This window comes from Saccopteryx bilineata, chromosome 5 (genome assembly GCF_036850765.1).
Source record: "Saccopteryx bilineata isolate mSacBil1 chromosome 5, mSacBil1_pri_phased_curated, whole genome shotgun sequence".
Taxonomy (NCBI): Eukaryota; Metazoa; Chordata; class Mammalia; order Chiroptera; family Emballonuridae; genus Saccopteryx; species Saccopteryx bilineata.
Genome location: NC_089494.1, coordinates 96,531,942 through 96,544,962, shown reverse-complemented (window position 1 = coordinate 96,544,962; position 13,021 = coordinate 96,531,942). Strand labels below are relative to the sequence as shown.

Sequence of the window (13,021 nt, the reverse complement as noted above, 5' to 3'; positions counted from 1 at the left end):
GCAGACCGAGTGACCCCTTGCTCGAGCCAGCGATCTTGGGCTCAAGCTGGTGAGCTTTGCTCAAACCAGATGAACCCATGTAGAAGCTGGCAACCCTCGAACCTGGGTCTTCCACATCCCAGTCCGATGCTTTATCCACTGTGCCACCACCTGATCAGGCTGTGAAGTTGCATTTTAATTTGTAGACTTGCCTAGTAGAAATCATTTCTCTCAAGCAGGAAACAATCCCAAAGATTATGTTTTCTGACTGGCATTTTATAATTTTGTTCCTAACTCCAAGTTCATTTTAGCAGGGTTTTGACAGACTAAATTTATTCCTTGATTCTCTTTTGTAGCAGCCTTACATCTTACTGGCTCACTAATTAATGAGTTGAACAAGATCTTTATGCATATTTATTTTATATTTGTACAAGAGTCATGCTTTTAACTTTTTAAAAAAATATTCTTTGTTTTAACTATTGTTGTATTTTAACTATCTGGCTTTGGAGACTGAAAAGACTCAGATCAGGCTTGACTTACAAAGCCCTCCTTATAGGAATCTCTGGTTGCTGTTGTTTGTTTGATAGGGAGTTTTTTTTTTGTTGTTGTTGTTTTTTATGTGATGTCGGAATGGCAGTTCCAACGGTGCTAACTTAATACCCTAGAGAATAGGACTAATGTTGATACTGCAAATTTTGTTGCTTAAAAAAGGGTGACATCTAGTGGCTAAACATATTATCTCAAATAAATAGTATTCAAATAATATTTCTTGGTACAGTCATTCTTTATCAAGAACTTTTAAGTATATATTATATATAGAAATTATTTTATATAATTTGGATATATATTTATAATGAAATAATAGTGTAGTCAAAGGAAGAAGCTGAAAGTTAAACAGCCTGTGCACGTGTTCATCAAGCCTGGGAAAGAAAGGCATTATGGCCCACGTGATGTTGAGAGTGGTTCCCAGGTTAGGTAAACCTGCACTCTAAAAATGTAATATTTAATATTTAGTAATTTATTTTGTTTTAGTTTAGTTTTGTTTTTTTCTTCAGTGTGGAATTTTGAAATATAGTCTATATCAGTGGTCCCCAACCCTAGAGCCGCGGTCCGGTACCAGTCCGTGGACCATTTGGTACCGGTCCGCAGAGAATCAATAACTTACATTATTTCCATTTTATTTATTTATATTTAAGTCTGAACGATGTTTTATTTTTTAAAAATGACCAGATTCCCTCTGTTACATCCGTCTAAGACTCACTCTTGACGCTTGTCTCAGTCATGTGATACATTTATCCATCCCACCCTAAAGGCCGATTCGTGAAAATATTTTCTGACATTAAACTGGTCCGTGGCCCAAAAAAGGTTGAGGACCACTGTTCTATATGATGCTTCCATTAGCAACCAGTAAATTACATCTCTACCAAGATACTTCACTTCCTTTTTTCTTTCTTTTTTTTTTTTTGTTTCAATAGACACTTTGACCATTCTTCAAAACCAATGACCTAAGACTTTTTCCAAGAATATCTTGCCAATAAAGGGAATGACTAGAGGTTAGAGGCAATCCACTGCATTAAGCATCATAACTCAAGCTGTTATTCTCAATTGGAATTTAACCTTTTTCTAGTTTGTCATCACTTTTTTTGTCACTCCAGAGTTATATGCTAAACCTTGTATGTAGCTAAGAACTATAATAAATTAGGAATGATCATGAGTAAATGCCATCTTGTACCTTTTTCCTGGAGGGCTGACTTCTATTCAGTCTATAAAGTTAGTAATTATTGCTCTAAGGTCTGAAAGGAAATACTTCCACTTGTAAGAATTTGACAATCAGAAATGCATCACTGGCCCTGGCCTGTTGGCTCAGTGGTAGAGCGTCGGCCTGACATGCAGAAGTCCCGGGTTCAATTCCCGGCCAGGGCACATAGGAGAAGCGCCCATTTGCTTCTCCACACCCCCTCCTTCCTCTCTGTCTCTCTCTTCCCCTCCTGCAACCAAGGCTCCATTGGAGCAAAGAGGCCCGGGTGCTGGGGATGGCTCCTTGGCCTCTGCCCCAGGCACTAGAGTGGCTCTGGTCGCGGCAGAGCGACGCCCCGGAGGGGCAGAGCATCGCCCCCTGGTGGGCAGAGCATCGCCCCTGGTGGGCGTGCCGGGTGGATCCTGGTCGGGCGCTTGCGGGAGTCTGACTGTCTCTCCCTGTTTCCAGCTTCAGAAAAATACAAAAATAAAAATAAAAATAAAATAAAATAAAGAAATGCATCACTGCCTGACTGGTGGTGGTGCAATGGATAGAGAGTCAATCTGAATGAGGAGGTCCCAGGTTCAAAACTTCGAGGTTGCCAGTTTGAACACCAAGTTGCTGGCTTAAGCCCAAGGCCACTGGCTTGAGCAAGGCGTCACGCCCCCCCCCCCCCAAGGCACATATGAGAACCAATTAACAACTAAAGTGAAGCAGCTATGAGTTGATGCTTCTTACTCTCTTCTCTCTCTCTCTCTCTCTCTCTCTCTCTCTCTTCCTGCCTCTATTTCTCTCTCGCTCTCAAAATCAATTAAAAATAAGAAAAGTATCACTAGAAAGAGTACTTAAATACCTTTTAATTATTCTTTTTAACTTTATAAATTTTTTTGGTACATTTTAGATTAATACTTAACTTTTTTATTTTAATGATTTCAAAGCTATCTGAAGCCCATAAAAAAATTCTTTTATCAGAGTCCATAGACTGCAATTCAAGATTCTACCATCCCTTCTTTTTTCTTAGAGAGAGATTCTGGAATGAATACAGGAGCAGGTCATATAAGCTATTAAGTTTCCTTCTACCATTTGTTTTTTCACCCTATTCAGTGACATCACACATACTGAAACACTGCTGTTCCTCACTGACTATGTTGGCATAACAAACACCCAGTGCTCCCATGGATTAGATTCCTGGAGAGGCTTGTTTCTCCTGAAAACTTTTTAAAAGCTTCAGAGTAGCCTGACCAAGTGGTGGCGCAGTGGATAGAGCATCAGATTGGGATGCGGAAGACCCAGGTTCAAGACCCCAAGGTCGCCAGCTTGAGCGCAGGTTCATCTGGTTTGAGCAAAAGCTCACCAGCTTGGACCCAAGGTCGCTGAATCGAGCAAGAGGTTACTCAATCTGCTGAAGGCCCACGGTCAAGGCACATATGAGAAAGCAATCAATGAAAAACTAAGGTGTCGCAACGAAAAACTAATGATTAATGCTTCTCATCTCTCTCCGTTCCTGTCTGTCCCTATCTATCCCTCTCTCTGTCTCTGTAAAAATAAAACAAAAAAAGCTTCAGAATGACCAAGAATGGGGTCTAATGATAAGTTTAATGAAAATACTAGAATTTCAAATCATGCCAACACATTTTCATAATCATCTAAAGTTGTTTGATTGAAGACTTTAAATAGAGATGACATTTTTAAAACTTTGTTAAGAACTTGAGTCATCTCTTATTATAATAAGTAGTTTGCAGATTAAAAAGAGCCAGCCGAAGAAGATGGCTGACTTCTGTGTGTGGATAGGGCAAATGTTAGCACTCAGAAATGTAATTCATTATTACTATCATTTAGCAACTTGAAAGAAAAGAAAAAGAAGGTACATCAAACAATATTTAGAAAAACCTTAGAGAGATTAAAGTAATTATCAAAATTTTAGCAAAAAGACTTAGACAATTATAATCTTATGCCATACTTGCCCTGACTTTACAATAAATATTACATGGGAGAATATGTAAAGCATCTTTGTCCTGGGCAATGCTGAATTGATACATTTGATTCACTATACTTCTCCAGACAATGCTGGAGAATGCCACTACCCAAAACGTACTTTTATTTTAAACCTGTTTTGGTTTCTCAGTGATCCTCTCTGACTTACTAATTATCATATCCTTGTCTAGTACCTGCATAAGATCGCCTTGTTAAAGATAGAAAACAAAGAAGTGTAGGTGGCAGTAACAAGGTGTGTAAATTCACAAGACTCCAGAGACTTTCATTTGGGATTGGCCAAACTCAGGAGATTTTGAAATGATTAGAAACTCTAGTTGAAATATGACCTAGACTTCTCAAGGCATCTATTATACCTATTTAGCCTATTACTGGAATTAGGTGTTCATTATTAAATGGATGACTGCTCAGCCACAACTTCTTGATCTCTTAGCCAGGTTAGATATACTTGGCCATCTCCTATATCATTAAAGTTTACCTCCTACAGCCAAAGCTTCCAGTGTACCATTTTCTTTTGCTTCTGTTCCAGTGTCTGGGATTACTCTTTTATATTTTATAAGGATTCTCTCAATGCCTCAACGCTTGGTCCTTTTGCCTAGGAGTATCTCATGCACAGTCTTGATTTTAACAATAAACATTTGTAGAGGACACCAATTCTATATTTAACTCTACTACTTGTTTACTTTTTAACCATTATTTTTATCTGATTATCAATTTCAAGAGTTCTTGATTATCAAAGCATTACCCAATTCTCAAAGACACATGGTAATCTAAAAAAAGAAAGATTGATATGATAAGAATATTCACTAATGAGCTACAGACTTATAAAATTAGCCTTGACTTGGCACATCTTCCCAGTTAGTATTAGCTTTTATCTCTATGAATTACTATAAAAATAATTCTTAGTCTCCTGCTGAGTGTAAAATATTCTAAATTTTGGATAACACAGTGAAAATGAAATGTATTGTAAAGTAAAGTATTTCAAGAGATTCAGGATTTCATGAGGCAAGAGATACTATAAAGATCTGCTGAATCACAAAATCATGAACAATAAGAATCTGTCAGAGTTAAAACCATTACCAGATGAAGTAGACGAAATTAGACGTGGTACTTGAAAAGCAAATGACTTGAACATCAGGGATTAAAAGGAAACAATGAATGCTTCAAAAATTTTTGTAGAAATGATCATCTTTATTGTCATGATGAAAAAGTTAAATTTAATATAAAAGAGATTATACTTTCTTAGCATTGTATTTGTCAAAGTACATTAAAAATCAAAACTATTTTTTGTAATAATTAGCATATTATAATTTTAATCTGTATATTATCAAAATTGTAAATTTACATTTTTTTACAGTGTTAAACAGTTTTTCAAGAGCATATCAAGCAAATATTTTATATTTTCTCTATAAGAGTATGGCAATTGGCTTAAAATTTATTTCTTTTAAATGTCTTTTTCTGATATTTTTATTTGTAATAAAATAATGAGAACTTCCAATATATTTTTGAAACTCGCTAATCTCAATAAATAAATGTGGTGAAACTTCCATTTACCTTACTCCAACAAAAGTGTCCTTTCTAAAGTACTCATTGATTTTTTGTGAAGAAAATGATCCTGAGTGAATTAAGAAGATAAAATGAATATAACCAACAAATATTTTTGTACAAGAAGCTTTCATAGATGGAAATAAATGTAAGATATTGGCTATGCTTTTAAAATCTTACAATATGTTTAGAGAGATACTATGTCAATAGTCAAATGAATGATTAAATAACAGGTAACACAAAGTTAAAAATATGCCACAAGGCAGCTTTTTCATAAATTCTAGGTGAATTCTCAGACAGGTCATTGGAACAGTGGAGGGATAGATGTCTAACTTAAAGTTGCTCGGGAAAATCTTGAGCAAGGTGGTAGGGAAACTTACAGCAACAAATCCTTTGTAAATCGGAATGGTCTGTTAACTAAGTGAATAAATTTACTGCTATTCTGAAAGTTGAAATTTTTGCCTATGAGAGAGAGGAGGGAGATTTCACTTGAATAGTTTCACAAATTTAAGGAAGTATAAAGAAGACTTACTTAAATGACATTTCTTAAAAATATATGTCAAGTGATCTTTTCCTTTTTATACTCTTCCTTAAAATTTTTATGAGATCTGAGTTTTGACTTAATACGTAACAGTTTATCTTTTATCATAAAATTGTTCTTTATCCCCATTCTACAACACTTTAAAATTATAAACAGTGGTAAAATTGATTTTGCTTCATGTTCTCATGGGGTTTTAAAGCCACACTCGTAGAGTGGGTTTAACCTGCTGTAGCTCCTAGTCCCAAGATTCTCCCTGTAAGGTTTCCAAAGAAGACAAGTTGATTGAAGAAAACTTATCTATGAAATCATAACAGTAACCTACACCTATTTTCATTTGGAAAGCATTTTGGATCAATAACTCTACAGGATATCTCATCTTCTTGGCATGACCATTTTTACCATGCAAAATTGTCCAGGTAATTTTCACTTGTGGTAAATACAAGCTGTAATCATAAAAATAATATTTATGTACTGAGAAGTGATCACAGTTTTAAAAAAATTCATCAAATAGGCCTAACCGGGTAACTCAAGTGGTTAGTATATAGTCTTAATATGGCCAGGTTGCGGGTTTGATCCCTAGTAAGATCACATACAAGGATCAACCAATGACAGCATGACTTAGTAGAACAAGTCACTGTTTCTCTCAGTCTCTGTATCTGTCTCTCTCCCTTTCTCTCTTAAAAAATTTAATCAATAATTTTTTTTTAATTTAGCAAATAATCTGATTTTTTCAACTGAAGAGATAAAGTAATTGTGGCTCTTAAAAGAAAGCCAAAATAATATTTATCAATATAAAAAGATAAATTAAAGCCACTGTTGCTTGAAAAACAGTGCTCTTAGAAAATAATGACATAATCATTAATTTGGGAAAATAGAAATCTTTTGAAACCTCAAAATTAATTTTTCTGTTCTAAAATTGCAGTTTATTGTCTCTGAAGATATATGAGCTCATGGAACCTTTAAGACACAAAGAGTAAAACTTATCAAAGAGCTTCAGCTTTTGTCTTAATTGTTTCAAGTTTTATCTTTAAAGTGACCTTTAAAATTCGCAGCATTTTTAAATTTTTAAAAATTATTAAGATGAAGAGCTATTTCTAAACTTTTATTTGTTCTTGTTGAGAAAATACATGTGTCCATCTGGCACTTTATTACTGCCGAAAGAGCCATGGTGCTGTGACACAGGCTGCGTGGGCAGCCTGCAGAACTGCGCATCGCAAAGGTCCACTGGGTCCTGATGCTTCCACTGGGTCCTGGTGCTTCCACTGGGTCCTGGTGCTTCCACTGGGGTGGGCTAACTGCAGCCACCACGGGAACAGGTGTAAAATATGCTCCGGAACAAGGTCTAAACTCAGCTCATCTATTTTCTTTTTGTCCACTTGTGTTTATTCTACTCCAAAGGAGAAGACTTCATAGGATGTGAATCACTTTTCTTCTCTAGAGTGAGGTCTGTCTGCATCGTGATCAGTTCATGTATAGGTAGCTTGTCTTGGTTCCCATAGTAATCTCTCTTCAATAAGCTGTGGCCCAAGCCATGGCAACTTAGATAGAAAATGGCCATTTAGCTCATTTTATTTTTAAAGGGACCTGCTTGAACAACTGATAATAAATTCTAAATTTCTTGAGTACGGGGACATTGTCCTTTTGATCTTCATTTCCATAATTCACAATGTTTAAGAAAATATTTTAAAATTTTTTATTGTAGAATATATAGCTCCTTCTTGACTCTCAGCATATTAGACAAGCCATTTCCTAACATATGGAAGTGTTTCTACTTTGCAAGTTACTCTGAAGGTGTATGATGTGCAAAATACTGTCATGTTAAATATGAATTTCCATATGCTTCTACAAAGACCAAATATATCCATGAAAACTAGCTGCAGACAACTTTTAAAAATCCTTCATAAGCATTTTAATTAACATGGCAAATAGTTCTTTCTAAAGTCCTAAATGCAGACATATTGCCTCTGTTTTATGCTTTTAACTTCAGTATTACCTCGAAGTATTATAAGCCAATATTTCAAAAATAATATATTTCAAGAAAGTATAAGCAGAAAATTTTCAAAAGCTTTATTTGTTTTTTTGTTTTGTTTTGTTTTGTTTGTATTTTTCTGAAGTTGGAAACGGGGAGGCAGTCAGACAGATTCTCGCATGCACCCGACCGGGATCCACCTGGCATGCCCACCAGGGGGCGATGCTCTGCCCATCTGGGGCATTGCTCTGCTGCAATCAGAGCCATTCTGGCGCCTGAGGCAGAGGCCTCGATGCTGGGCAAACTTTGCTCCAATGGAGCCTTGGCTGCGGGAGGGGAAGAGAGAGACAGAGAGGAAGGAGAGGGGGAGGGGTGGAGAAGCAGATGGGTGCTTCTCCTGTGTGCCCTGGCCAGGAATCGAACCCAGGACTCCCGCACTCCAGGCCGACGCTCTACCACTGAGCTAACCGGCCAGGGCCAAAAAGCTTTATTTGTTAATAAAGTTTCACACCAAAAAAATATTAAGTTTTGTAAGGACAACACATTATTCTGTAACTTCAGGTAATTTTATTAACTAAAATTCACAATATCAGGAAGCACTTTTTAAATAACTATTGTACTGTTAGCTCACTGGACATATTTAAACAAGCCTCCCGTTGAATAAGATTTGAAGATGTATTGAATATGTAACAGAAACAACTGAAGAACTCTTAGCAATATATTCAGATGAGCAGGAAAATAAGTGGAAAAAGAATGAAACTTTATGATACCACTTCAGACTACTTCCCAGAGTAGTTTATGAATAGGTTAAATGACCTGACTTAGAACAGAGTTGAAAAATTGTAAATAGAGGAATAAATTTTAGTAAATGAAAAGTGAACTTCTTTACTACCTATCATTCTAACGTTGTGACCATGTCAAGTCTTGTAATAGTCATACTTGGGGGCTGATTATCGGAATCAAGAGATAAATCTATAATTTACAGGCTAAAACAATCTATTTTGTCAATGGCCATTTGTTATTAGTGCCTTTACATCTGTTCCCATCACTTAGCCATGCTTTTGCATTTCCTACAAATGTGCTCATCATCAACTGCCTGAATTTAGACTCTCCTTGCTCTTTGTTTCATTTTTAGTTGAGTTTTTGGGAGGCCTCTTTTGTAGTTTATATCTACTGTTTCTCTGATCCTTATTCTTGTGCACTAACTCCACCTTCCCTATATGTGCTTGAACTACGGTTATTTTTGGATTCCAATATCAACTTGAACTCCAGCAATTGTGTTTCTGTTCCTCAATCATTTCTTCTCGCTCTTACTTCCCCGAGGGTAGAGCTTTATCACACTCAAACTCATTCTTGTTTGCACTTTGTCATCCAAATTGAATTGATTCTTTAGGAAAGACTGTCAGTGGAGGCTGGAAGAAACACTGTTACTGATGATAGATAAATAAAACTTGGAAAAAAGTAAAAAGAGCCTGACTAGGTATGGTGCAGTAGATAGAGCATCAACCTGGAATGCTGAGGTCAAAGGTTTGAAACCCTGAAGTCGCCGGCTTGAAAGCAGGCTCATCCAGCCTGAGAGCAGGTGCACCACCTTGAGCGTGGGATCATCAACATGATCTCACATTGCTGGCTTGAGCCCAATGTCTCTGGCTTGAGTAAGGGGTTACTGAGTGGGCTTGAGCCTGCCCACCTTAGCAAGGCATGTATGAGAAGCAATCAGTGAACAACTAATGTGATGCATCTATAAGTTGATGCTTCTCACCTTCTGTCTTGCAAAACAAAAAAGAAAAAAAAAGGAAGGGCAAAAGGATATATAATTATTTACAAAAAAGAAGTTAATATGTCCACTGGATGTTGTGGAAAAATTTTGACTTCTAATCTCTAAAGGAATAGCTGCAAAATGCCTCTATACTATGTTGGCACTCATTAAAAATATTCATTGAGCATTTCCCATATTCTGGACAATATTAATGTATTTGGGATGAATTAAAAAAGAAGGCAAAGATTCCTGCCCTCATAGAGTTTACATTCTAGCAAGAGAAGACAGGCTATAGATATAATAAAGAGCAAATTAAATAACGTGTTTGAAGTTATAAGTGTTATGGAAACTGGAAAACTAAGGGGGGAAAGGTAGGCATAAGAATACTCTATGTGAGATTGTTGGCAATGTGCAGTGTTAAAAGGCATTCAGGAAAAAGCCTACATTGAGAAAATAAGATGTAGACAGATGAAAGGACGAATGAGGAGGTGATAACCAAGCAACTACATGTTGAGAGTTCCAGGCAGAGGGAATATTTTGTCAAAGGGTCCAAGAACAAGTGTATCTTGAATATTTCAGAAACATTAAGGAAGGCCACAAGGCTGAAATATATTAAGAAACTGGAGATTAATGAATGAAATTAAAGAGAGCCCTGGCCATATGGCTCAGTGGATAGATTGTCAGCTTGGCATGAGGATGTCCTGGGTTTGATCCTTGGTCAGGGTACACATGAGAAGCGACCATCTGTTTCTCTTCCCCTCTTTCTTTCTCTTCTCTCTCTCTTCTCCTCCTGCAGCCAGTGGTTTGACTGGTTCAAGCATCAGCCCTGGGTGCTGAGGATGGTTTGGTTGGTTTGAGCATCAACCCCAGACTGAGGTTGCCAGGTAGATTTTGGTCAGGGCACATGCAGAAGTCTGTCTTTCTATTTCCTCTCCTCTCACTTAAAAGATAAAAAAGAAGAAGAGAAAATTAAAGAGAGAAAAAGCTTCATAACTGCAGGCCCTTATAATATAAAGACTTATCATTCATTGCCCATTTTGTCATAAAAGTGACATGACATAGCAACTTTTAAAATGACCACTTCAGTGGCTTTGTTAGGAATAGGCTATGTGGGGGTAAGGGTGAACTTTGGAGGACCTTTTAGGGAATCATATGGCAAGCAGCCAAGAAGTGACCACAATTCAAAAGCAGGGAAGTAGCAGAGAGAGGGTGAGATGTTGTGGGATTCTGGATCTATTCTAAAAGATAGCACTCTAGAGGAGGTCAAGAATAGAAATGTGAGTGTCAGTTAAGGCACATTTGCAGTCATACAAAAGTGAGCTGCTTATTATCTAAAACATGGTAATACAAATAAAATAAAAAAGAACAGAATTATTAGAAAATTGAATCTAGAGGATAAAGAGAAATTTTTGGATAGATAGGTACGAATGAAGCGAGAATCAAAGATTAATTTGATGTTTAGGCAAAAGGCTGCTTAATCAAAAAATACCTTTTTAGCATCTACTATCAGCAAAGCAGTATGCAAAGTATTAGGGCACAGGTATAAATGATTTCCTATGTCCTGGAAATTACTGTTCAATATGAGGAGTGAAACGTAAGAGAGAGGTTAGAGAAATGTTTGCTGAGGATCTAATATTTGACCTGACTGGAGAATGTTACATCCACCAAGTGCGAGAACAAATGTCGGAGACTTTCTGGGGTTCAGATCTTACTTTATTGGCCAAGTTTAACCTGTGCAGGGACGAACTCTCAAGGCGTCCAGAGACACCGTACCCACAGGGGGCTACAAATGAGAGTCGTGTGTGGCGCTTACAACTAGGTCCTTATATATCCTAAGTGAGCAAGCATTACACAGAAGCAAATGTGGCAGTTCACTATTCGGTAGGGGGGTCACGCAACATAGCAACAGGGGAAGGGCTTATTTAGCTCAGTGGCGAACTTCAAACATAAACTTCTGATAAGGGTCTCTCTAACCAATAGAATGCAGGATGTTTGCCCAGCTTTGTGCTGATCTCTTTGTTCTCAGCCTCACAGGGACCCTATCAGCACTTCCCTGTTCCTGTCCCTTCCAGAGGTCCCCAAACTTTTTACACAGGGGTCAGTTCTCTGTCCCTCAGACCATTGGAGGGCCACCACATACAGTGCTCCTCTCACTGACCACCAGTGAAAGAGGTGCCCCTTCTGGAAGTGCGGCAGGAACCGGGTAAATGGCCTAAGGGAGCCACATTGCAGCCCGTGGGCCATAGTTTGGGGATGCCTGATAGACTCTGGCAGCCACAGCACACCTCCCCAAACCTAACAGAGAAATCCTCCTGACTCTTAGACTAAAGGAGAACAGGTTGTGGTGGGGTGTTCCAGGCGAGGTGAGCCTGGACATTGCAGTCTTTCATTCCAAGTAAGGAATTTTGATTTTTATATTAAAGACAAAGATGAGCCATTGACTGTTCCTGTGAACCAGATTAAAAATATAGGTCTCTTTCCCTCATCAGATCTTAAGTTTGCTCATGGGAAAAAGTGGTTAGACCTAGGGAATCTCTAAGGTTCCCATCAGATTTCAAACTCTTTGATTCTCCAATGATAAAAATGAAGCTTCAGAATAAGGGGCATTACTAATAGGGATAGCTCAGAATCTAAAGCCAATTTGATCTAGACCTGTGTGTATGCTTTGCTGACGCTCTCCCCTGCCTTGTTTTTGTAATAGGTGGATACAATAAAGCACAGTAAGTGCAGACAAATTTGTAACACACTTTAACTTGCTTATCTTTTCTCTTTTCTCAAGTATGAAAAACTATTGTTATTATGTCTTAAAGTTTACCTGTCAAAAATTTTAATATGAAAAGTAAGACTATATAAAAGCTATGTGAATGAATAAATTTCTCATTACTTTCTGAATAAAACAACTTCTGTGAAACTTGTGATTTTGTGAAACATGATTATTTGATAAAATTTTAAGTAATATACTTTTACTTGAGGTTACATTTTAAAGAACATTAGTATGTAAGATAACATACATTCAAACTTATTCCCAATTGCTATGGCAGATTTGCTTAGAAATAAACAATTATGTTGTACCTTAAATGTCCCATGTTTTTGTAATGTTATAACAACTTCTCTAATTAAACATATTTTTTGAAACCATGAAAACAGTAAGACAATTATATTTAGTGCTAAGTCATGACCTTAGAGAGAGAGGAGAGGGGGGAGAGAGGAGAAAAGGAAGAGAAAGAAAGAAGAAAAGAGAAAAAGAGAAAATGTAAAAGGAAAAAAAAGTCCCAGTCAGGTTCATATTCCTACGCACAGACTTAAATTATTAAATGTAGAATAATAAATTGTCAAATTAAAAGACATTATAAAAGCAGTCTTTAGTGCATTTTTTACCTGCTTAGAAAGACTGTGATTTCTTTTTTAATGTTAGATTTTGTTCCAGTGGTGAACTGAATATTTAATACAGGCTAAGAAAACTGGGATAAGTTACTTTATTTAGTTTTCTTGAGGTAC

The 13,021-nt window shown here is 37.0% G+C and overlaps 1 protein-coding gene and 1 non-coding gene across 3 annotated transcripts in view; both read left to right on the top strand.

The window, feature by feature from the left end:
- KYNU (kynureninase) overlaps positions 1-13,021 on the top strand; it is a 130,084-nt gene that overhangs the window by 86,135 nt on the left and 30,928 nt on the right. The gene's annotated exons all lie outside the window — the stretch shown is intronic.
- On the top strand, positions 1,827-1,902 carry TRNAV-GAC (transfer RNA valine (anticodon GAC)). The gene has a single exon. It is a non-coding gene; the product is annotated as a tRNA-Val (tRNA).